The 23,622-nt window shown below is 35.8% G+C and overlaps 1 protein-coding gene and 1 long non-coding RNA gene across 3 annotated transcripts in view; one reads left to right on the top strand and one right to left on the bottom strand.

The window, feature by feature from the left end:
- LOC138068715 (uncharacterized) overlaps window positions 1–23,622 on the top strand; it is a 36,935-nt gene that overhangs the window by 1,001 nt on the left and 12,312 nt on the right. The gene's annotated exons all lie outside the window — the stretch shown is intronic.
- Window positions 1–23,622, bottom strand: part of KLHL4 (kelch like family member 4) — a 94,607-nt gene that overhangs the window by 66,173 nt on the left and 4,812 nt on the right. The window lies entirely within an intron of this gene.

Below are 23,622 nucleotides of genomic sequence, written 5' to 3'. Positions count from 1 at the left end.
TTACTTTGAATTTTTACTTTTGAGTTTGGCCATATTCTTGTGATTCCGAATCCAGTAATTTTTGCACAGGTAATAACACTAGATAAATAGCAGGCTATTTGGCTATACATATGATTATCAATAACAATGGATTTTTTTAAGTATTGGGCAGTCCCATATTAGTGCAATAATTTTAACAAGTAGACTGGATGCTAGAATGAGATCTGAAATTTTAATACACTCAGGAGGAAGTTCTCGAGTTCATCCTGAGACAGTTCACATTAATCTCTGTTCTATTGTCTTTTTGGCAGGATGGAAAACATTGTAAATAATCCTTTAAGGATTAATGGCTAATGGGCATCCAAATGCATACAAGGTTTAGTAGCCTCCTTTAGTCATTAAATTCTTTGTTTATCCCTTCCAAATAACTCACATATATACCTAACTGATTGTAAGCATTCAGTCTTTTACATCTGGGTCACTAATAGGCTTTGTTGACAAGGCAGCGCTCATTTGACTTGCCTGCAATCACTCCTCCGTGCTTTTTTGCATTTGTTTGTCTAGAATGGTAAAATGAATCCATTGCAGGGAAAGCAAATTGGAGATTTAATAAAGAGATAGATGAAAAGACGATTAAAAAAAATCTAGATGACAAGCTATGTGAATTGAATGATATTTCATTGTATGGGTGGGAAATGTTGGTAATAGTTTATTTGATGTTGTTTGAAGTTACGTATAGATCAGTGATGAAGACGTGTGCACGTGACAGATGAGGCTCCCCTAGCTGAAAAGAAAGTCCAGCAGTGTGACTGTTCCAGTTTTACTCTCAGTTCACTTTTGCCAATGGTTTTTTTGTTGTTGTTGTTTTGATGTGCAAAGTAACTACAGCTTGGAGGGGAAAGCCAGGCAGGAGGAAGGGACTTGCAGGTCAGTCTCTTTTCCAGCCTGCCGTCTCCGAGTTGTCCTTGGTCAGTGGGGCCTGGCCCCAGGTTGGTTTTGCAGCCTTAGCTCCAGAGGCCTTTGGCATCTTTTCTTCTCCCAATAGAGCAGAGAAGAGAGAAATGATTTTGTTTCAAACTTTTGGTTGGCATGGGGTCCTGTCTTGCGAAATGTGGTGGCTGTGAGCCGTGCGGCTCCCGAAAGGCAGAGGGAGCTCCCAGCACCTCGTCGTGGCAGGTGCCTAGTGCCAGCCCTGCTCCCTGGCTGCAGAGGAGCCAGGTCCCTGCTTGCCAGGCTGGTGGGGCAGCGGTGCAAGCCATGCCCCAGGCTGGGAAGTCAGGCAGTGAGGATCGAAACCTCTCCCCTGCTCACTCCCTAGGAAAAGAGGCTTGTCCAGTCCTGCAAAATGATTCATGTATACCAAACTTCTCTTCATATTAGCAGCATGTGCTTAACTTATTAAGCTAAACATGCATCTAAGCTTTTGCAAGACTGAGACCTAAACTGCAAAAGGTGCGTCTTTGGGTATATGTGGCCAGAGTTTTTACTTTTGTAGGAGCTTGGTGAAGTCATTTGCCTTTAGCAGAGGTGACTGCACTCTGAAAATCGAATTGCCGATTCATTGCCTAAGTGGGAAAAAATTATATACTTAGTACCAGTACAGCATTGGACTTTTTAGTATATAGAGACTAATAGTTTTACTTGGTGTTACTATGATATTTAAGGATTGGCTTTATTTTGGGTCATCATCCTTATGGCTATGCACAGAACTCTTTGGAGACATCATTCACAAATGAGAGTGATATATGGCAGCAAAATATAAAAGTAAAGGGGGAATGAGGTGAAACTAATAGCTCTGTCCTACTCTCTTCAAATTTTAATTAGTATTCATCAGCTGCTGCTGGTACTCTGTCTAGTCCAGGTTTTGTGAATGAGCACAACTCACCTATGGAGAGCTTTGCAGTGCAGAATGGGATACAACCTAGCTGAGCCTGCCAGAAGCAGGGCTTATAAGGTTTGAGGGAGAATTCAGAGTTTTTTCAAACCATTAGAAGCTGTTTGTGTGGCAACTGAAGCTAGAGAGAGCTTGTTTGAATTAACATAACCATGCAAACGGGCTTTGCTACTGAAAATGAAACAGAATTGCTACATGAGCCATGGCAAAGGAGCTGCCAGAAGGGTTTGAAAGAGTTTTGGCCCAAGAATTAAAAAAGCATGCATTTGGAAAAAGGAATAAAAAAGAAATATCAGCTTCTTTGCTGAAGCCTGTTTAAAATATTCTGTCGTGAGTGTAAATCCATAATCTCCGAAAAGCCAAAATCTCAACTCATAATGAGATAATCTGAAATGGGAAGATTTCAGGCACCTGGTCCGCTTTGCAGAACTAGTCCACGCTGCAAAATTGTCCTTACATTATGTTCTCTTCAGCAAACTGTAAAATAATTGAAATACAGCTTCCCATTTCCCCAAAGAGGAGAGAACACTGAAGTAAAGTTTTCTAACAGTAAGGTAGTTTTCCTGAACTGCAAATTATTTGTGTGTGCGTATATGTGTGTGTATGTGTGTGCATGCGCGCATGGTCGTCCTGTCATTCCTATAAAGAATTCAGTGCAAAATTCCTTCCTTCCATAGCATGATTAAAGCCTTTCTTACTTCATTTTTACCTTAAAGCAGTTTTATTTATCTTCTATATCCTGCTGATTTTTCTCAAAGCCAATTTTGATATTTTTTGCTATACTATTTACCCCTAGGCTGAATGCACATTTTCTACCTCTTCAATTTAGTAATGTTAATACAATTATATGGAAATTCTACTGATACACAGTTCCATAACCTAATATAAATAATTCATTTTCAAGTTTGAGGCAAAGTCTCCTAAACTGCTTGACTTTGGAGCAAATAAAGGGAATGCAAAAACTTTTTTTTAAAAAATTCTTTAGTCAGCAAATGATATGGTCCACCAGTATAGTTATTAAGTCTGGTCTGTTCATTTTCAGTCCTGTCAAAAAGCTATTAGGTTTCAGTGGATTCTCCCCAAACCATAAATCATTCCAGGCATCTATTATTTCTTTATTACGTAGCACGGAATGTCTGTTTGCAGATGTTGTTCAGTAATTTAAAATGACAACATTGCACAGTTTCAGGTGATTATTTCTGCTACTGGAGCTATATACTGGCAATTCTGCAGGTCTCAGCCATGCATTCTTGCCTAGTTTATGGTACAGCTCTCATTTCTTACATAAAGTTGTGGAAATATTTTTGTGTAAACAGAAATAAGCTTACCATGTATTCAACAACTACAGACTATGTTGCCATGTCTTATCAGCCATAAGGGTAGTAAGATGCTTCCTGTTGCTTTCAAGTATGTGATGTAGGTTTCTTTTTCAAATTTCAATTTCCCATTTCTTTCCTTGTATCACGTAGATACAAACTCAGGTCTGCTAAGTTTGTGCAACTACAGATAAGATATAATTCAATCCTTAATGTGCAAAATCAATCACTTTGATAGCACGATTTCTGTGTTAACTTCAGCTGAGAAACTGTTAAGCTACTCCTTAAGACTCTTAAAATACGCACATGCTGCTCAATTTTACATAGCTTATCTTTGAACAGTGTATATTTGCCTGATAAATTATTGTATTTTAGAAAATCTTGCTGCCAACAAATTTGTCTAGAGGAAATCTCATACCATATTTTCAAAAATTGACAAAAGTACCTTTTTGCAGTACTAATATATATAATATATAAATACATAGAGTTGTTAGAAAAAATTGTATCTACCAACTAGACGCTGTTAAGAATTGATTACAATGTAAGCGTTGTATTGACAGCTGATGGCATCAGTCATGAGAGAGTTTTATAAAATTTTGGAAATACTCAGTTTTAGTTCTGGTATGGTATGGAATGGATTTTACTTTGCTTTTGAAGGGTTGTGAATGAAACTGCCAGCACTTCTATTCATCTCTTCTCTGGAATTAATTCTTGAAGTGACACTGCAAGATCTGTTTTGCTTGAACTGCAGAATGTGCTTTGCTAGTTTTTGGGTCACCTTGTCTTTGAGCCAAATCTATAAAGCTCTTGCTTGCTCAGAACTTGTGGGAACCAGTAAAACTTGTAAACATCAGTATACCATTAGAATTAAGAGTGCCTAAGGTATTACTAAGGTATTAAAGATAGGCTAATTCCTTAAAATTACAGCAAAGGAAATACTATGACTCTACAAAAGTTTTCCTTCTTATTGCTTCTGTATGTGGAACATTATCCTTGAACTTTCCTCTAAAGATTCAAATTTATTGTCGTAATATAGTTGTTAACGATAAACACATTTGCAGATGTGCAGACATATAATTATAGGAAGTACAAATAAGACCCTTGTGTAAAGACTAGCACAACAGAGAATCAGGGAGGCTTATTATTTAAGTAGTTTAAAAGATTTTTTTTTTAGGATATGAAGGAGATCCAGTTTGCTTTAGAAAAGTAGATAAAATAATAGTGTATGCACTTTGTGCAAACAAAACAACTATTCTACTTTCAGTCAATGTTATTTGTATAATAAGCCAAGTAAATTAAGATATTTCACCGAGATACTTCTTTAAAAATATTTTGTGAGGAAATCTGGTTTATTTTTTATGCATGAATCAGCAATGCCTGTTTTGCTTCTTGACTTCTGTCCCTGTTGCATTGCTTTTGCAGCAATCAAAGCCCAATGATTTAAAGCTCTAGGAGAAAGGTAGCTTTACATACCACTACATGAAATTGTTAAAGGCAACTTCCTCATGCTTCCTAAGATTTCATAGTTCATAATGTGACTAAACTTAATCTATTTGTAGCCCATCACATAACACTGGTATAGTGCTGTTATCTGTAGAGAAGCAATCTAGTAATAGAGAACCATCATGTCCTGAAAGAGAAAGCAAAATAGGTGAGAACCAAAATGTTGGGATCCATATATTTTGGGGGGGTTGGGGAGCCTTTCGGAATGAAGTAGAGCATACTTCTTGAAGGCTTCTTATCAAATTCATTTTGATTTCATTTTTAATTCTCTCCTCTTTTTGCAGAACGAAAACTTCCTCCTTTTCCTATTGCAACTGAGACATGATACTGGTTTGTGCTGGGGCAGTACTGAACAGTGTGAAGGTGCTATATTGGCCCTTCATATCTAGCATGAAAAAAACAGATGTGCAAGGCAGGCTGTGCGTGTTGGGGTTCTGGACTGCTGATGCCTTGTCAGCTGATGTAGGGATTATTGCAGTTGCATGACAGTGAACAGTTTGAGAAAATCCACAGGTACATGTGTCACTGAGAGGGATTTTGAAGATGATGAGGATCTTTCTTATCTGAAATGCTAGTGGCTGTTCAACTATAACTCTTACTTCTAGCTAATTCCAAGTTTAGGTCCTTTTTGAAGACAAAGTGGAAAGAAATTGGCATTCTTAAGGTTTTTCTGTGTGCTGCATCTCATGCTGTTCTTTCTCTATTTTGGGTTTTTGAGATTTTATTTCTTTTTTTTTTTATTGCAATGCAATTATAATATATAGTAGCTGACTGAGATGGGAAATGAAGTTCCAAATTCAGCTGCTTTCAGAGTTAGACTATAATGCTAGAATGGTACCGTTCTTCCAGTTTGTGAATGAAATTCAAGTACAATTATAAATTTAATTCATTATTGCCCTACCGTCAATATTAGTAAAACATCTTTGTTTGTTCTAGAACTTTTTCACATTCCCCAAGATTCTATAAAATTAAGGTTAGCATTTGTATTGATTTTTCAGCACTTCCAGGAACATAAAAAATTAGTTATTTGGAAATTTCTATTCTTAGCTCTGCTAAGGTTTGCAGATGGCTGCATAGGACAGTGAAAAAAGGTGTTTTGAAAAGCCATGGTGAAAGAACTGCCTTTAATCTCTGATACATGCTTAAGAAATGGCACTCATCTTTTATGTGTTAAAATAGAAGTATATAAAGATTGCGTGCTTGAGTTTAAGTAAGCAATAGTAATAGCAAATTCATGGTGGAAATGTAATATTTAAATATAAATACAGCATGCATATAATAAACAATATGAATTGAGATGGATATGACATGCTTCGGGTTATTCTTAAACTATACAAGGATTTGGGCTGCTGAGAAGTGTATGTATAAGGGAAAAGTGGGCATATATGTACATGTACTTAGTTATAGTACTGAAAAAACATGGAATACACTACTAGGAATATCATAGATGAGCAAGATTTATGCCAAATACTTGGTAGAAACCAACACTGTGGTCAAAAGAGCTGGAGGAATAGTACTGGGATTGAAAAGCAGTAAAAGGACTGCCTTCTTTCATGTAGACCAGATTTTTTTTGAGGGGAAGACGGCTGTATGTTTCCTTTTTTTAGTAAGAGCTTTAGTGATTTTTTTTTTTTTTTTTGGAAAGAGACGCTGGTTTGAGGCCAGCTTTTAAACTTGAGCTCCAAAATTTGACAGAAGGCAGAAATGTTGTCATGGTAACCCATTATCTAACACTGTCGTGTTCATCCACAGCTGAATGCTGAAAGCAACCTTAGAGGGTATTATACGTTCTGTCCTGAAATAGTTGAACAGACCCTTCCAAAAATAGACTGCGACTTGAGAATATGAAGCGCTATCTGGAAAAAAAAAAAAGGGTTTTCCTTTGCAAAGGTCAGTCAATACACTGTATCTCAATAGTGAATTGTCGTCATCTCAGTTAAACCTAGTGGGTGTTTTGCAGTGAGTGGAGGTGCCTCACAGACCTCTTAAGTTAGACTGGTAATGATGCCTTCTGTTCTAGAATATCTTTCAGATTGGAAACGTTGTCATCTCTTTCTGCTGCGCCGAGAGTGGCATGACGGATGAGTTTGTGTAGGTGGTGTTCTTAAGGACACACGGTCAGCACTGGAATCCCAGTTACAATATCATTATCCTCAGAGCGATTATTACAGAGCTTCAGTTCACAGTAAAGGGAGGTCTTTAGGTTGGCTTCAGAGAAAACAGGCTAATCTACAGTTTACATTTCCAAACCTTTGTATGATTTAAGACCAACACCTTATTCCTCAAACTGAGGAGATGGGAAGTTCCATGATTTGTTCAGCACTGAGAAATAACAGTAGAAGCAGTTTCACAGTATTATAAAACTAGCCCAGAGTCTGGAATAACCCAGTGATACTGGCCTCAGCATCCTGTCATCCTGTGTGTTGGTGTAATTTCTTCTCCCAGCAGGAGATGCAGATTACTCAGCAGACTAGCCTCAGAACAACCTCCTTGTCTCTCTTACAGTCCTGTGCTAGGATGGAAGTTGCACTTCAAACATTTGTCACATATACGCAGTTTAAGAGTTGCATGTTGGCCACCCCTTTACTACTGCTTTTGAGTTCTGTGTATAAAATCTGAGTAGCTGGTTTCAGTGAAGTATGTTAAGTCCAGATCCTTGTTAATGTGTTTAATGCTATATATTCTTTCCTAGTTTTTTTTCTAACAACTAAGCACAATTCTTTCTCACCAAAAGAATTAAAAAACATAGTGAATTGCATGACTTTTATTCCTATTCTCAGGTTTCCAAATCTCAAGGATCATTTTTCATACGTATGTTTGCTATTGGTTTAGAAATGTTTGTAATTATTTTGGAATTCTATCTATCCACAGACTTATGCATGAAGCGTAATTTGTTATCCCAAATACCCTACTACCCTATATTTATTATCTGTGTATGATCGCTTCCTAAACTGCTTCTTTGTTTTTAAGTACTTGTACTCTGATACACTTGTCAAAACGTACACAGAAAATAAGGCCCAGCTAGAAATACATGTCAAAACTCACAACTGACTGTTTCATTCAAACAAATGATGACTGATATGATTTGCCATGAGCATCAAAGCTTCCAGTAACACTTTCTTGCTGGCAAAATATATATTTTAGCTTGAATTTTGGGTTTTTTTTTAATTATATGACTTTTCTCTTCTACAGAAAATGAGCCTAAATATTGGGTAATTTTTTTCAATATTTTATATTAACTATGTGGGTGAGTTTTGTGTGGAGGTGTGACTTTGAGAAGTTATCTTTTGAGGCAAGTAAAAGATTACAGTTTATTGCTGCAAGAGTGCTATTTTATATATTTGAGTAAAGTAGAAAAGATGCCAAATCTGTGGATTATTGCCAAGTTTTCTGTTTGATAACAGGTGCTGTTTTCAAGAAATTAAAGCCACATCACAATTTTTGATATGAAGGTACTGTAGTAGTAGGAGAAGTAGGAAATTTCACTGAATTTCACACTTTGAATCGAATAAAACATCAGTTGCACCTGAATTTCATTTTCAATTTATTTCTGTTGATTGGAAGCTAAAAATCCTAGCTGCATGCTCATGTCATCGAAACTGGGAATATCTTCTGCGCATTATTGGAGAATAGATGTGTTTAAAGTATTAATTTCATATCCTTCAGTCTGAAGAAAACACAAAGCAAAAAAAAAACAGTTCTAATTTTTTTCTGGCTGAAAGATTGCTTTGGAAGATATCATGAAAACAGAAATTTAAGAGCTATACCTTAGCTCTACTAAAACAGTGCTAAGCACAGGAACTTTTAAGTCACTTTTGTGATTGCAGGTTTTTGGGCTTGCTAGAAGCTAGTCTGAAAGTTGCTCTGGATTTTGCAAGCTGAGAGTTGTTCCCAAGGGCCAGCAATCCCCAGTCTACTGCTACCGTGCTGCAACGTTTATGCTGGAAGTAAGGGGCCTCATGTTTCAGAGCTGCTTGCCTAATGTCAGGGGAATCTCTGGCTGATCCATTAAGGCTTCTTCTACTGTACTAAGCAGCCAAAATAGAAACCAAAGGCTGGCGTGTTATAAATAATGTTGATCAGACTTTCTTTCAGTTTTTTTTTCTTATTTTAGAATTTTACAAATTTGCTGTTGACTGCGTAGCTGAAATGGCTCGCTTGCCAGCTAGAAGCTGTCATGTCATAAATTTTCTTTGTGTTTCTTAGGATCCCTTAGACGAAGGGATCTTCATTGTTTCCTCTAAGCAGGTGGGCATTTAAGGGAAAGCGCGAATCCATATAATATAAGCTTCTAATACTATAATACTATAAATACTTATATTTATAATACTATAAATTGCTTATATTTGCTTATATAGGGTTCTTTTTTTCTTCATAAAGCAATAATACTTCCTATTTAAAATTTTTCTTTCTTTGAATTTTTAAGCTTGCCTAGCAGTAAACTGATAAATGCCGAAAGATTTTGTTTGGTTTGGTTTTGATTTTGCTGGCTTCAGAAAAAACTCTTAAACTCTTTACTCTCCACTCTTAAATTCTGGTCAGCAATAGTAAACCGTATGTTAACCATATCATATTTGACAATGATGTACTACAACCAAATCGTGAGTATACTTAGCAATTTGTGTATATTCCTTCCACGTTTTCCAAGTAACTTCACATGGGAGCACTACTCCAAAGAGAAAGTGCTCTGTATTTAATCCAGCAGGGAATGTTGCCTTCTCACTTCCCTCCAGAACTGAATTAAAATTTAAAATATATATATAACTACATTTACCCTGACAGGCAGGTAGAGGTAATTTTTTGTTTTGGTTTTGTTTTTTACTTCTTGTTCAATCAAAGGAACTTATTATTGAAGTTGATAAAGAACGGGTATTAATAGTAAGCATACCCATTTCATGCTAAGCATATTATTGTGGCAGAAGAATGTTTTTGGGTCCAGAGCACAGCAGAAGTGATTAAAATCCAAGACATGAATTATGCTTTAATTAAACCAAATCATATTTCATATGATTGTTTTGGCAGTATGAGGAAGAAGTCTGTCTCCTCAAAAACTGCTGGGGTAGTTGTGATGAATTATAGAATCACTCAAGCCAAGTAGAATTGTTCCAGTCAATTAAGCGTGTCTGAAGGAATATATACAATATCTAAGGATAGGGAAAAAGTGCAGTAGCATTTTTAAGTCTTTCAGGCATACGCTGCAATCATCAAAAGTCACGAATAATGAAAACTTGTTCCTTTTTTTCGTCTCTTTCCATGCAATCTTAAAGTGCACTGTTTTTGTTTGGGCAAGTGATTTTACAGTAACATATATGTTAATGACACATCCATTGATCTCGATTAATTTAGATTTCTCTAAATGACATGGTTCAAAGTGATAATTGTCTGTAGGAGAATGTGTGTTTCCACAGAAAGGAAAGGATTTGAGCTAACTTCCTATGACTCCACAAAGCTTTGAAATGTAATAGAAAAATACATTATTCTTCTCTGATTAGTTTCTTTGATGAGGTTTGATCTTTCTTTGAAACAAGCTATAAACAAAAAGTCTAGACCACATATGGTTTTTTAGTTATGTCTGTCGTTCTTTTCTTTCCCAGTGATGGTGGTTGGTATCCAAGTAAGCGCAGCATCTAACATCTCTTCTATAGTTTGTCGTAATTTTAAACAAGAGCGTGGATCTGGTAGATACCTGACTTTGATCTTTACTGAAGTTTGTGAAGGAAATTTAATATTAATATCTGGAATGTCTTCCTCTTTCAAAGAACAGCAATTAGATGATAACAAGGCCAAAATGTTAAAACAGGCAAGTTATACAAAAATTTGAAGGCTGGTGATATGTGCAGGGTATTGCCAAGGCATTGGTCACATCATGCGTACATTGTGGAAAACGGGAGCTGGAAGAATGTTTATATTTAAGTTTGGTAAATTGAAATAATTCCCCAACTGAATTAGCATGGAACTGTTAGTGGTATATCCAGCATATTGCTTAATTAGCTGTCTTTCTCTGTGGTGATGGTAAAATTACTAAGCTCGGTTTGTTGTAAATGACTTTATTGGTGTCTAAGTTATGTCTCCTGTAAGTTTGCTTTTTCATGATTAGCATAACTGAAATACCACCAGATGTATTTCCTAATAGGTTGGTCTGGATACTTTGGAAATCTATATAAATGACTTTTACGTATATATGTTACATATACAGCCTAATATAATTGCATGTAACACTTTTAATTATGTCTGCAATTTAGTCTTCAGTGCATGTGCAGGATGGTCCGGATTTGAACTGAACCAGGAATCATTCCGTATTTGGATCTGAGTAGAAAAATAAGATGTGCCAGTATGTATGCTAGGAAAAAGACATATATATGGCTTACCAGGGTGTTTGTCAAGGCTCACTAAACGTGCTCCTGTTCCTAAAACATGCCAGAAATTTAAATATGAGTGCATTTGTACGCGAGTTCATTATAACATTTGTATGACAACTGCTGTAGAAGGATTTGAACACTGAATTTCGGTAATATGAAATGATCCATATTATTTCATTGTAGTTTTTTCATAAGTCTCATTTTTTTCCTAGATTTCTCATACCTGAGGGGTACTTAATGAATAGGTCTTACTTTGTTCAAACTGAGTACTTTTAAAGTAGAATTTGCTCAAATTAAGTTAAATAATAAGATAAATTAAGTTTATCTTTGGGATCTGATTTTTTTTTCTATGATATTTACATCAGCATACCGTGTTGTTATAGCATTGATTCGGTGCTTCTGTATGATAAACTTAGTTTAAAAAATTCTAATTTTATTTTGGAATTTAAATTGATCAATTGAGAAAAGTCAAGATGTTTGGGTAATAATGACATGCTACCATTATTTGTACAATAGTCATGATCTAAAACTAAACCGTTAAAAAGGAAGTGAGTGTTTGAGTTGCTGTTCTGAAATTTTCTTCATAATCCAAGAGAAACCAAGAACAACCTGCAAAACACACACCCGCACATTGGGATGTAGGTATTACCTCACATGTGACTTGATAAATGCAGCTGTGTAAATGTATTTCAAGAGTGTCTTGCTGTACTAAAAGAGAATTGGACAAATAGATAAAGAGTCCTAGATGAATCTTTCTTTTTATAAACTTCTTAAATAGAAATATTGACTCTTATTCTTTTGGGTACACTCTCTGTTCCTGAAAACATACTTATTTTTTTTCACAAACTGATCCATTATTTACGTTTAACTATAGTAATAATTATGGCTTTCAAATTTTCTTAAGTTTTCTGAAGCTCTACAGTATGGAAACATCATGATGAGTGAAAAAGCAAATATCTAACTGCTACTCTATCCTGCTTAGCTTTTAGAGTACAGTTAGCGAGCGTTTCTTGTTCTACCTAATATTTCTGTGAAGTAGGTGGTTCTTTGGAAGCCGTTATCGGCCTTATTTCAGATAAATTCTATTCCTATTAAATAGTACTTGCACCACAAATTGCGTCTTTCATACAGATGGAGCGCTGCTTAAGAGTTTTACCAAATGAATTCTTTCCTTGTAATGATGTTGGTTAACGTGTTAGACTGTTTCCTTAGGTATATCATCTAAGACTGAGATGCTCAAATGTTGTTAGTCACAGACTTCAGTGAAATGCTTCTAAATATTTGTGGAGTTCTTGGCCTTTGGGCTAACCTGAAAGAGTCTTAGGCATCTTGAACATCCATGTAAATTATAAGTATTGCCTGAAACCTGAGTTAGATGCTTAAGCTCCCTAGGAGGCCTGAGAGGCTGATGTAACTGTTACGAAGCACAGATTAAAAGACTTGTCTCACCTTTCACATCTCTGAACGAAGTATGAACTGCAAGGAGGGGCATTTATCATGTTAGTAATCAATAGAATTCTTAAATTTTCCTCTCCTGCAAGAGTCCTCTGGCCTTTGATTAGAAGCTAGACTTAGGGCATAGACCCATGGCCGCTGCTGGAAATAACTGGTATTTGTTGGGCCAGAGAAAGCAGTGCTTCTGTATCATTCTCTGAATCAGTGGGCAGGGCTCTTGTCTTGGACGGGGTGTGTAGGTTCCTACCCCATGTTCCAAAAATGTACATTTCTTATTAAATAATCATAAGGCAAGTGCACAAAAGATCTATCTCCTCTCCAAGATAAGCTCTCAGATTATTATGAGGCTTGCTCCTTTTCCTTGTCCGCTTAATGCACTCTGCTGTGCATTGGTATAGCTACAGTAAGATTAGTTAAGTTTATCACAGAACAGTTAATAATCTGATGAGTCCGAGGAAGATGGGTTTGAATCAGGCTAAGAAACCTAATCTAGGTCTCTTAGCATAGACTAGGTCAGCACACACTAGGTCAGCAGGAATTCTTTAATCACTTAGTTTTGAATAAAAAGCAGATGTAATTACTGCTTTTCCTCTTCTGGTCTTGCCTTTTAATGAGAATGTTTCTAGGCAGTGTACGCTCAGTGTGCTACATCTCATTTTCATAGAAGTTATTCTTGGTGTGTTCAGAGTATTGGATTGTCCCATTCTGGAGGACAGATTAAAGAAAGTCCAGTTTGAAGCAAAGCTACCCAACTTTCCCTTGATCTTTCTAAGTGAGCACTGCGTATTTTGAATTCTATCTCCAGTAATAAAAACAGTGGGTTTTCTTTCATTTATTTTAATAAGGAAAGCATATGTTTCTTTCCAGTAATATTTGCATTAATTTTTGTACTGTGTGTACAGTGACAGCACCAGATCTTCAAGAGCATGTGCATAGGACTAGGTTTTTAAATGCAAGCTATTGTTATCTTCAAATGAAACATTCAGGGAGGATTCTCAACTTCTGAAGTATTACTGGAGATAAAATCAGCGTGTACAGGCTAATAATAGAATAGTTGACCTTTAACAGAGTTTTGAGCACAGTTTTTTGATAGTGAAGAGTAATTACAGAGTGGAGCATTTAAAGGCTTAATATTTTGTAATTTAGTATACTACTTAGTACTGTATTCTTTCACATACTCTTTATCTAGTTGAAATAGCTCCATGTTTATGCTCTATTTTTAATAAACAATTTATGTTATTGTGCAAGAGGCAGTATTAAAACAGACTTTTGTGATTAATTTAGCTATAGAACAGTTTTGCAGAGCGAGTCCTTTTCCCTGCAAAATCTTAATTCTCCTGTTAGTCATGTACAGAGCATAGAACTTTCCACAGTAATGTTCTAGGTTGATACTCAAAGCTATCTATCTCAAGTGTTGAAATAAGGGTTGAAGGAAAATTTTCAAAAAAAGATACCGATAGAGATGTGAAATGTTTAGCCATGGGAGAATGGATAAAGAGCTGTTTTAGAGTGAAGGCATTTCCAAATCTAAGTGTGCGCATATGAGAATGTATTAGCAAGACTGCATTACCTTTTTGGATATGACTCAGAAAGCTGTTTCTGTTTAATTAGACAGGAATATTGTGACATAGTCACGGTATGTGCCTTCAAATAACAAGACAAATCAGTGAATTGCATTGAATGCTAGAGCTGCTGTTGAAGAAAAGCAAAGCATAAACTTGATATGTTTTCACTTATTTTAAGAAATTGATTTTTTTATCTCTCTTCTTATAATGTATGTATTTTGACTATTTTTTATATCATTTTTATCAGTCATTTTCTTCCTGCTGGAACTGGTTGACTTCAGTTACATTGCTTATATATAAATATAAAATTAAATATAAAATTGCTTATGAAGTTAGTAAAGCCTGTTAAATAAGCTGTCAAAACATGAACTGCTTCATACCTTAGAGCTTAGTACGAAAGACAATTTTATACAATTTAAAATTAAAGTCATTCAGCGTCACCTTGTTGGATAGCCTGGAGACACATTGTTACTGTTCATTATGGTGCCTCTGTAGGCTATTCGATTTCAATAATAAATGGTGAAAGAAACATCACAATCTTAATAAAACTCGCGTGATAAAAGGGAGCTTTTTCTTCAAACACATGTTTTAAATTAAAATGAAAAGATTATAAATGGGATTCACAGTATAATAGTGGATTTGGGTACAGACATTTCAGATCTCTTTCTCTGTAACAGAGAATCCTGAGTGTCAGATAACTGAGAAAATAACACTGAGTTAGAACCTCATGTACTTCAGAGTGAGTTTTTGCGTTTCTACCAAGGGCGCTCTTCTGAAGTTTGACCAAAGGTAACTTCTTGTTCAGAATTTCATGTTAATTCAATTAAATATGTAATCTGTATTTCATTTGTACACAGTGATAGACTGAGGAGTGGTTGAAAAGTATAAATATTAAATACTAGCTGTATTTGGAAGAAATGGATCTTAAATTTCAGTAGGAATATCTTTATCTTTAAAAAGTTTGCAGCTATAAATTAAGCTATTAAAATCTAGTCTTATTTCCATTAAAGTCAAAGGATGGACTGGGAATCTGGTTGTCTTGGGTTCTTCTTTACGTACAGTTTGCTGGGCCAAGATGATTTTTAAATATATTTCTGTATTAGCAGATCCTATGATCACATGAATCCTTTTGGTAATCAAGTACTAGTAAAAAGCATCAATACTAGCACTTGACTGTGATAGTTGTAACAATTCTTAGATTGTTAAAATGAATACTGATATACAAGAAATGATCTATTTATAGAACAGTGATACCTTGCAGAAGCATTGAGTATTTTAGTATGATATCATTTGGATATTATGCGGGTGTCTGAACAGAAATTGAAGTTCTGACTATTGCTAGGTAAGGAAGATGCCTGACATTACTTAAAAACAAATAAATAAAAAACCACCACCTTTCTGACTGCTTGTACGAGTGTTGGGAGGAGCTAAATCTTTTGCTTACACTACATGTAACTTTTTAACACAAAAAGAAATGGAAGCCTTTTTGTTGAAAAATATTTTTGTTGTTCCTATAGTTCTTGGTATGAACTACTTAATTATTTTGTTTTCGCTTTTACTCACACAATCTTCAACTCACGACAGCTTAAACTTTTATTATTCCTTTGTTTTCTTTCATTTTATTAGACAAACATTTCTTAATACATTTCTGATTTGTAAGATTTCTTTGACCAGTTATCTTATTTCTTCAGCCCCTCACCTATTCATTGCATTTTTCTTGTGTAATCAACAACCTTCAATATGTATTTCATAAAACACTCAATTATGGATATAACTTTACTAATTTTTTTTAAGGAATCCGTATGTCTGTTCTGATTTTAAATGGCAGGGCTCAAATACAGCGATTATTAGACAGTTTTCCGTTAGCCGTGGTTGCAGGCACACTTTAGGCCTGTGTGGCAGTTTCAGAAGAACACATCTACAGACATCTCAATTCATCTCAACTTCTGTTTGGAGTCAGAATGTCGCAGTGCTTAATTTTATCACCCTTGACATATTTTTACCTCCCTATCTAAATCTCAGTGCCATTTCTGAAAGTCGCTGTATATTTTTAGGCCACCTGCAAAGGCCATATCTGTCTTAGTACTGTGATCTGTTTTTGTACCATCTTACTATTACAACTTATCATAATGGGTGCTTCTCAAGATGTGTAGTCTACCTTTGTAGTCACATCCTGCACCTCTTTCTTTTCTGGCACTCTCATTTTGGATATCCTGAAGTAGTGCAACGTATTCCCCTTTCTGTGCTGTGCACCGAGCAGGGGAGGAGCAAAGCGCGTGTGCTCAGAAGCTGTAAGGTCTCCGGTGGGGAAGGAATGCGTATACTCAAGGAGTACTCAGCTGCTGTCTTTAAATGTGGGATTGTCGATTCTGCTTACAAGGATCCAGCGGCTGTGAGAGGCTTGCAAAGAGCCATTGTTTCTTCAGTGTGTAAGTGGTGTACAGACTTTCCCATCTTGCTACTCTTTGTATGCTTCATTATAATTGGGCTTGCGTAGTAGAGACCTGCCATAGACCCTCTGCATCTGGATGACTTAAGGTTACTTATGTAGGCTTGTACAGAAATTTCAAGAAAGTGGCAAGACAGCAGTAGAAATTAAGGGGCAAAGCTGGAAAGGAAATGATGAATGTTAGCCCTGCAGCTAGGGATGTGTAGGATATCATAGCTTTGTAAAAGAGCCCAGTACAAAAATAGCCCTACACTTCTAGTTGGATTTGTCTGTTTGACTAATTTAAGATGCTCCCAGTATTACTTGATAGCAGAATTAATACAGCCTTTTTATCTGTAAGTGGTGTCATAATACTGAAAACACTTAATTTTTTTCTTTTCCTAGTTCTGAAAAGAAGTATCTAGATGCCAGTATTGAGTATCATTACAACATGGCCTCAGGTATGGCGTTTTTGTCAGAGTATTTTTCAAGAAAGGACTTTGATCAATTTTACAAAACCACAGAACTTATCTCAATTGCCAGGAAGGTCGATTTATGTGAGGTGTCATAAGAAGCAGCAGGAATTATACTGTTTCTGATGAACAGCAGCAAACAGTGAAGTCCTCCTATTGAACTTGAAGCCAGAGAAACCAAGCTACAATTCTTTTTTTCGCTTCCTGTGTTCTTACTTGCGATGATCATTTATCATGCCTCTCTTGCATAGTTCTTTTAATGGTTACTTGCTTTATCCTTAAGCGTGCAGAAAAGCACCAATAATTATTGAATCCATGTATTCAGTTCCTGCTGTGTCCAGATGTCACATCTGGATATTTCCTGGTCTGCGTATCTTCCTCTATAAAATAACAGAAGTGTCTTACAGAGATCTTTGTCTGTCTTAAACATGCATCCTGCTTGTTAGTCGGTCCTTTACTTTGCTGCTTATTAGTCATACTCTCAGCTCCCTTATGTACAGTTAAACCTTTCTTTCTGTACGTCTTATTGAGACCTTATAGGTTTAGGGAAATAAAGGCCTATAACAACCTATGATGTCTGCCTCAGGTAAATTAACTCTAAAAATAGAATCAGCAAGCTGTTGAAGTTTCCTGAAGATGCCAAGTAGCATGACAGCAAAAAACAGGGCTGACTCTGAAGCACTAGATTTGAACAACAAGCCAACTAGACTCAGTAACTGGGCAATGAAATGGCAGATGACATTGGGTACAGAACAATGTCAAATTACGCACTTGTGGGGAGAAAAATAACTCTCTACCTATAAAATGATGGGCAATGAGCTGCGTGTTACTAACCAGGAGCAAGAACATGGGTTATGATTAGATAGTTCTATGAAAATATAAAAAAGATTTTAAAAATTATTAGTAATCATATTAATTTCAAATTAATTAGGAATTATTTGAAAAGAAATAGAGCTTGTTAGGCCAGTGATGGAATTCATGGTTCACCTGCTTCTCCAATACCGTGTGCTGTTCTGTTCCCCCCATATCAAAAAGGATGTAGTGGAATTGGCAAGGTTCAGAGAAGGTCAAGATTGGTAAAAGGTACAGGACTTGTTCCATTCAAGGAATTAGTAAGTAAGTCAGTATCTTCACTCTGGATAGAGACAACTGAGGGAGTATCACTATTAGGCCTATAAATAACTAGTGACGTGGAAAGACTGAGTAAGGATTGTTCAGTCTCTTCCATTATGAGAACAACGGGTCAGCAAATAGAGCTAGTAAGAAGCAGGCTGTTAACAAACCAAAGGAAGTGATTTTTTAACATGAGAAGGAGGTAGACTGCAGGGCTCCTGCCAATGGATGTTAGGGATACTAAAACTTAACATGAGTTTAAAGAGAGGTTGAACAAGTTTCTGGAAGAGAGCATCATTGAGGATTACTAAATACAAGAAATCATGTCCAGCTCTGGGGAAACACAAGGGAGGTTCAGCCTTATGTTTGCCCCAGTTCCTAGTATCTGCTTTCAGTCGCTGAGAAAGGATACCTTTGATCTGACCCTGCATGACTGTTCTAATGTTCTAATAATGCGGCAGATCCTGCTATGGAGATGCTCCCTGGTTTCAAAATAGACTTGAATAGAACAATAGCTGTAAAGCATGCTAGTCAAAAACAAAATGAAAATAGTGCAAGAACTGTAGTAGAGGAGAAATTCCTACTTTTCTATCTAATTTCAGATCAAAACTTGTGGAGTGAAAAGAGAAACTCGGGATAGATTTACTGTGCAGAGCTATTGGTTTAAGAAACAAATCGTGTATTGAATTCTTGTATAGAAAAGGGAACTTGCAGTTCTTCTCAGCTGCCTGGATGTAAGCCACGTACACTGTATAAGTGCATACTCGGGCAAAAAATAATGAGGTCAGGCATAAAGATCTAAGTACAAGCTGGATGACACATACTAAAGCAAAGAATATGTCGTATTTTAGTAAAAAAAAATAGCAAAGGAAGTGTGAGGGGTTTCTTTCTTTTTTAAATCCTTCTCTCTTTCAGCTCAGAAATATTCTTTATAATTCATTTTCTTGTTGCAGTGACAGTTGTAAGCAACAAAACCAGAGGAAACAGAAAAATGGTAAACAAAATAGCTTGAAGTACTAATGCAAGAATTCTTTTTTAATTCTTACCAAATTTCAGCTGATTCCAAAGATTAATGGTGTAAGCACAGTTAATGTATCAACTGGTCAAAAATTAATTATAAAATTACTTTTAGTGGAGAATATCAAATTTCAGCAGTTTTTAGTGCAAAACAAACAGTGTTACAAATGATAAGCATTTAAAGAACCTGAACGTAACAGTAAAATGTTCTACGGATTCGCCAAAGAAAATGAGAGAAGCTTTTATTGCTTTTGCAGGAGTAGAAAGGTATTAATCTTCAGGAGAGCATAAAGCAGTTAGGATTTTAGAGGCAGTATGTCTACGATGAGAATTTTTTTTCCGTTAAATTTAGGCTTTCAAAGTAAATTAAATAAAAATTTTTCACATAAAGTTTATTCTTTCCAAGAAAATCTCACCCAATTTCTGCAAAATGGTTTTAAAAGTTTGTGTAAATGGGAGCTAGAAACAATGTGATGTTTTATGAATACAGTTGTCACTTTTTGCTAAATAACGTTCCGTGATTCTGAAGCTGGCCAGTTGGCCTGTCAAAATTCTGAGCATAGGCTGCACCTTATCTGAATCTCAGCTTTGGTCAAGCCCCTTCGGGTTCTTAAGATTTTACTGGTCATCTTGAGGGATTTCTTGCCCTGTAGGGTGAATTTCTGTTTAAAATAATAAATATTTTAAAAACTAAATTAACTTCCTACAGTGAGGGAAGAGCATTTTAGACTAAAAAACTTTACAGTTATTGTTGGAATTTGTAAGCATTCATTGCTGCAGCTTTAATTAAAATCCTGAATGATAATCAAGATTATAGGCCACCCCATGCCATCCGTAAAAAAACAAATACCAATTTATTCCAGAAACATTGTCTTCAGCACATTTTGTTGTTTATCAAAACAACCACTGATGTAAATGCTGTGTTGATATTATTAATTATTCTCTCTAATATACTAGACAATAGTCTTTCAGAATGTTATGTAAATTAGGGAGGAATTTTAAAAATAATTTTGCTGCTGCCAACCATTGATCTATTCTGTGGAGTGAACAGATGCAATTTCAATTGCATTTTAAGTATAGCTGATGTAATATGAGCTCACTGTATGTAATAGGTAAAAAGCTGGTGTGATGACTCCTGCCCTGTACCTCTTCTTTTGTTTTGGTATGACTGAGTTTGTTTAAGCTTTGCTTTTGTATTCTGTATGTAGTGGATAGCTTGCAGCAGTTAAAACCAGAGGCAACTTTGCCTCTGCTCTCCTTTTTTGTACTTTTTTTTTTTATGCTACTCAAAAGTGTGGAGGGCACTATTCTGTTCCCCTTGTAGCTTCTTCTTTTTTCTGAGTTTTAACAGCAGGTACCTAATACGAAGCAGAAAGGAAGCTGATACACCATTCTGGATCTCGCATTCAAGTTCAGGATGATAATGCTTGTTGCTATCATCATTAGCTGACCATCAGATGGGAGGTGGGTTCATCGCTTATGACTTGCAAGGCTCGTGTTTTCACACTTTCATACAGGCCTCATGAAGACATACTTAAAGTTTCTGATCATTACTGACTCTTTGCTCTTGCGTTTTGCAAACGTATACTTACAGCACTTGCTCACTCTTGCTTGTCGTGCCCTTAGCAGTAAAACAAAAGGGAAAATATACGTCTCTGTTTCTGTTCATTAGAATATTCATTTTAATGCTTGTTCAAAGTAATATAAATATCTTTGAAACAAATGTAAAAGATTGTCTTAAGTTTGAAAAAATCATGGGTTTTATAAGTAAAATGGATATTATTGCTTTTAGGAAAATAAATGCAAGATTTTTTTATATTATTACAGTTGCATTATGGAAATTATATATCTCTGACAAGAAAGAAAGAGCAATCTCCTCTAACTTTTTAAGTTAATCATTCCAAGTACAAAAGAGTGTAAAGTTATATGGGTAATAAGTTGTAGATAAGTTGTTGCCAGGAATGTGTTTTCTTTCAGTAAGTGCATTTTGAAAACTATAAACATGTGACAACAAAAATAACATTTGTTGAATGGTATTTGGTGAAAAGTAAGTCTTTCTGATCAAACTATCTGTTTTTCTTTGAAGTGCCTCTCTTACACAGTAAATATAATCAGTTAAGAAAAGGATCTAGCTAGGTACCGAGGAAAAAAAATTGGAGGAAGTATAAAATTCTTCAAAACAAGCTGTCAGGAAACTGTTGTACAACCTTCTAGAGAGAGTAAGCTTGTATAACAATCGCTTTAAAAAAAAAAAAACCTCAAAGGCCTATTGAAGCATGAAGTAGAGACTTGTGCTTGGTTTTCAAAAATAGGCCAGGGTTGGAAGAGGTACAGAAACAGTTAGAGAAGTGGAGGAGCACATTTTAGGGAAAGAGAAGATCTCCTAGAACCAGGATGAGGTTTAGAAGTTATTTTTGTGATGATGCTTAGCATACATTGTCAAAGCAAGGACAAGAGGCCGGTTGGGTTGTGTTTATACCATAAAACAGCTGAAAGGCTGGATTTATTAGCTCAGCCACGTGCTAAGCTGTTCAGAGCTTTTTGTTCAGCATACTGTGCTGTGAATTCAGCAGAACAGAACACATTAATACTGTGTGACTCGAATGAATTCTCAGAGTGGGATGGTGAATGAGATGAGGGGAACTATGGGACCAAGCAGTAATTATTTCATAAGCGTGGTCCCATTTCCTGTATCTGCATTATGTTTCATGAAGATGTTAAAATAGGTTGTTTCCAAACAATGAGTTTTCTAAACTGAACAAATACACTTCAACATAAGCTAGATCTTTTACCATTAGAATACAATAACGATCCTATTGGTCCCTCTTAAAATATAGTTGTTGTTACATTTATGTATCTGTTTTGACTTATTGCTTTCCAGAACGTGAAGAGTACGCTGACAGACAATTAGAATGCGTTAGGAGGAATTAACCGTAGGAACAGATGAATCAAATAGATGAAAGAAGTGTAATTATTTCTCATTTAGGAGATACAGCTTCAAACAAAATATATTTAAAGGAAGCATTACTGAGACATTTATGTGGGGGAAAAGTTTATAGAATTCTTAAATGACTGACTTATTTCCTGGCATTTCAAGTATTTGATTCCTCTTGCACACTAACTCTCTTTTAGCAATTCAGTAACAGATATCAGCAAAATAATTTGTCAATATCTCTTTAAAAAACAGAGGACTTCAGTCAGTCCCTTCTTCATGAAGATACTTCTGAACTCTAAATTATAACTAGGAGGTAAATTTGAAAGAAATTGAAAGAGTATTTTATATCTTTTGTTGAATAAGATACGATAGTTACATTTTTTTTGATCATTTTTGGCTGACAGTCGTTTTTATCTGACTTTTGGAAGTGTAGAGCTAAATACCTAGGGTTGTTAAAGAACTGTGCATTTTACCGTGCAGAGTATCAGTGCATACTAAGACCAATTTTTAAAATCTTTAACTTGCTGTACCTTAGCTGAGATTGTTCTACCTATATACATTTTATGTCTTGCTGTGCTTGCATACATTTGTAGGGGGGAAAGACATTGTACTTTCCATCCTTATTTGTGTGGTATATTTGGTACATTGATTTCATTTCGACTTCATAATGACTGGAAAGTTTTCATATCATAGGATGAGGACCTACATGTGTTTTTAGTGATAAACTGTGAGGCAAAAATTCAGCCACGGTTCTTATAAAGTGATATAATACCACTGTTTTAAACCAGAAGTTGCCATTCATTAAATGGAGCATCTAATACAGCAAAAGTGAAAGTGTGAGAAGAAACTCATCCAGCAATTGCAATGAAATCTTTGGATTAATGCATAGATTAGAATCCTATTTCTTTCCTTTTCCATACTTTAGGCTTGATTTGTACTTTTTTAGGGTACATATTTAGTGAACTGGAGACACCATTTTACAAAATACTGCTTACTAAGGATGGCATTAGGGCTAGAGGCCTAGATGAGTATTTTGTACACTAATAATAGTCTCAGCCTTGCTAGAATGCTCTTAATGGCCTAAAAAGTTTTAGGGTGAAAGCAAGTATTCAAGAGCCAACAATAATTGTTCAGAACTTGCTGTTTAAACATTGTGTCCTTAGTAGGTCGTGCAATGGCATGCCTTACGTATTTGACCTCAGTTCTTGCAGAAGACTTTATGCCAGTAGGAATAATATTTGTTCCTCTAACAAATGCAGGTATTATTGGTAAGGGAGAGTGAGAAGGATGTAAATTTTTCCATCCCATTGACCTTTTTCAGTGACCCTGATCTAGATTGTTTATACCAATCATCATGTACTTGGATCTGTTTTTAAATATAATCCAACATACAGACTTTGATGGAGCTGAGTTGCCCTTCTGGCTATTTACACTTCAGGCTGAGGGCTAAATGTGAAGGCCTGGTCTGTTTAAAAATCCTGAATATGCAGTGGCAGGGGGGACCTCCTCCCCGGAATGATGTTGGTAGATATTATTATTCCTTGGGCATTTTCAATGTAAATTCTGATATCTTCAGTTAACGGAA

This window comes from Struthio camelus, chromosome 11 (genome assembly GCF_040807025.1).
Source record: "Struthio camelus isolate bStrCam1 chromosome 11, bStrCam1.hap1, whole genome shotgun sequence".
Lineage (NCBI taxonomy): Eukaryota > Metazoa > Chordata > Aves > Struthioniformes > Struthionidae > Struthio > Struthio camelus.
The sequence above is the reverse complement of the archived record's forward strand: the minus strand, read 5'-3'. Positions and strand labels throughout refer to the sequence as shown.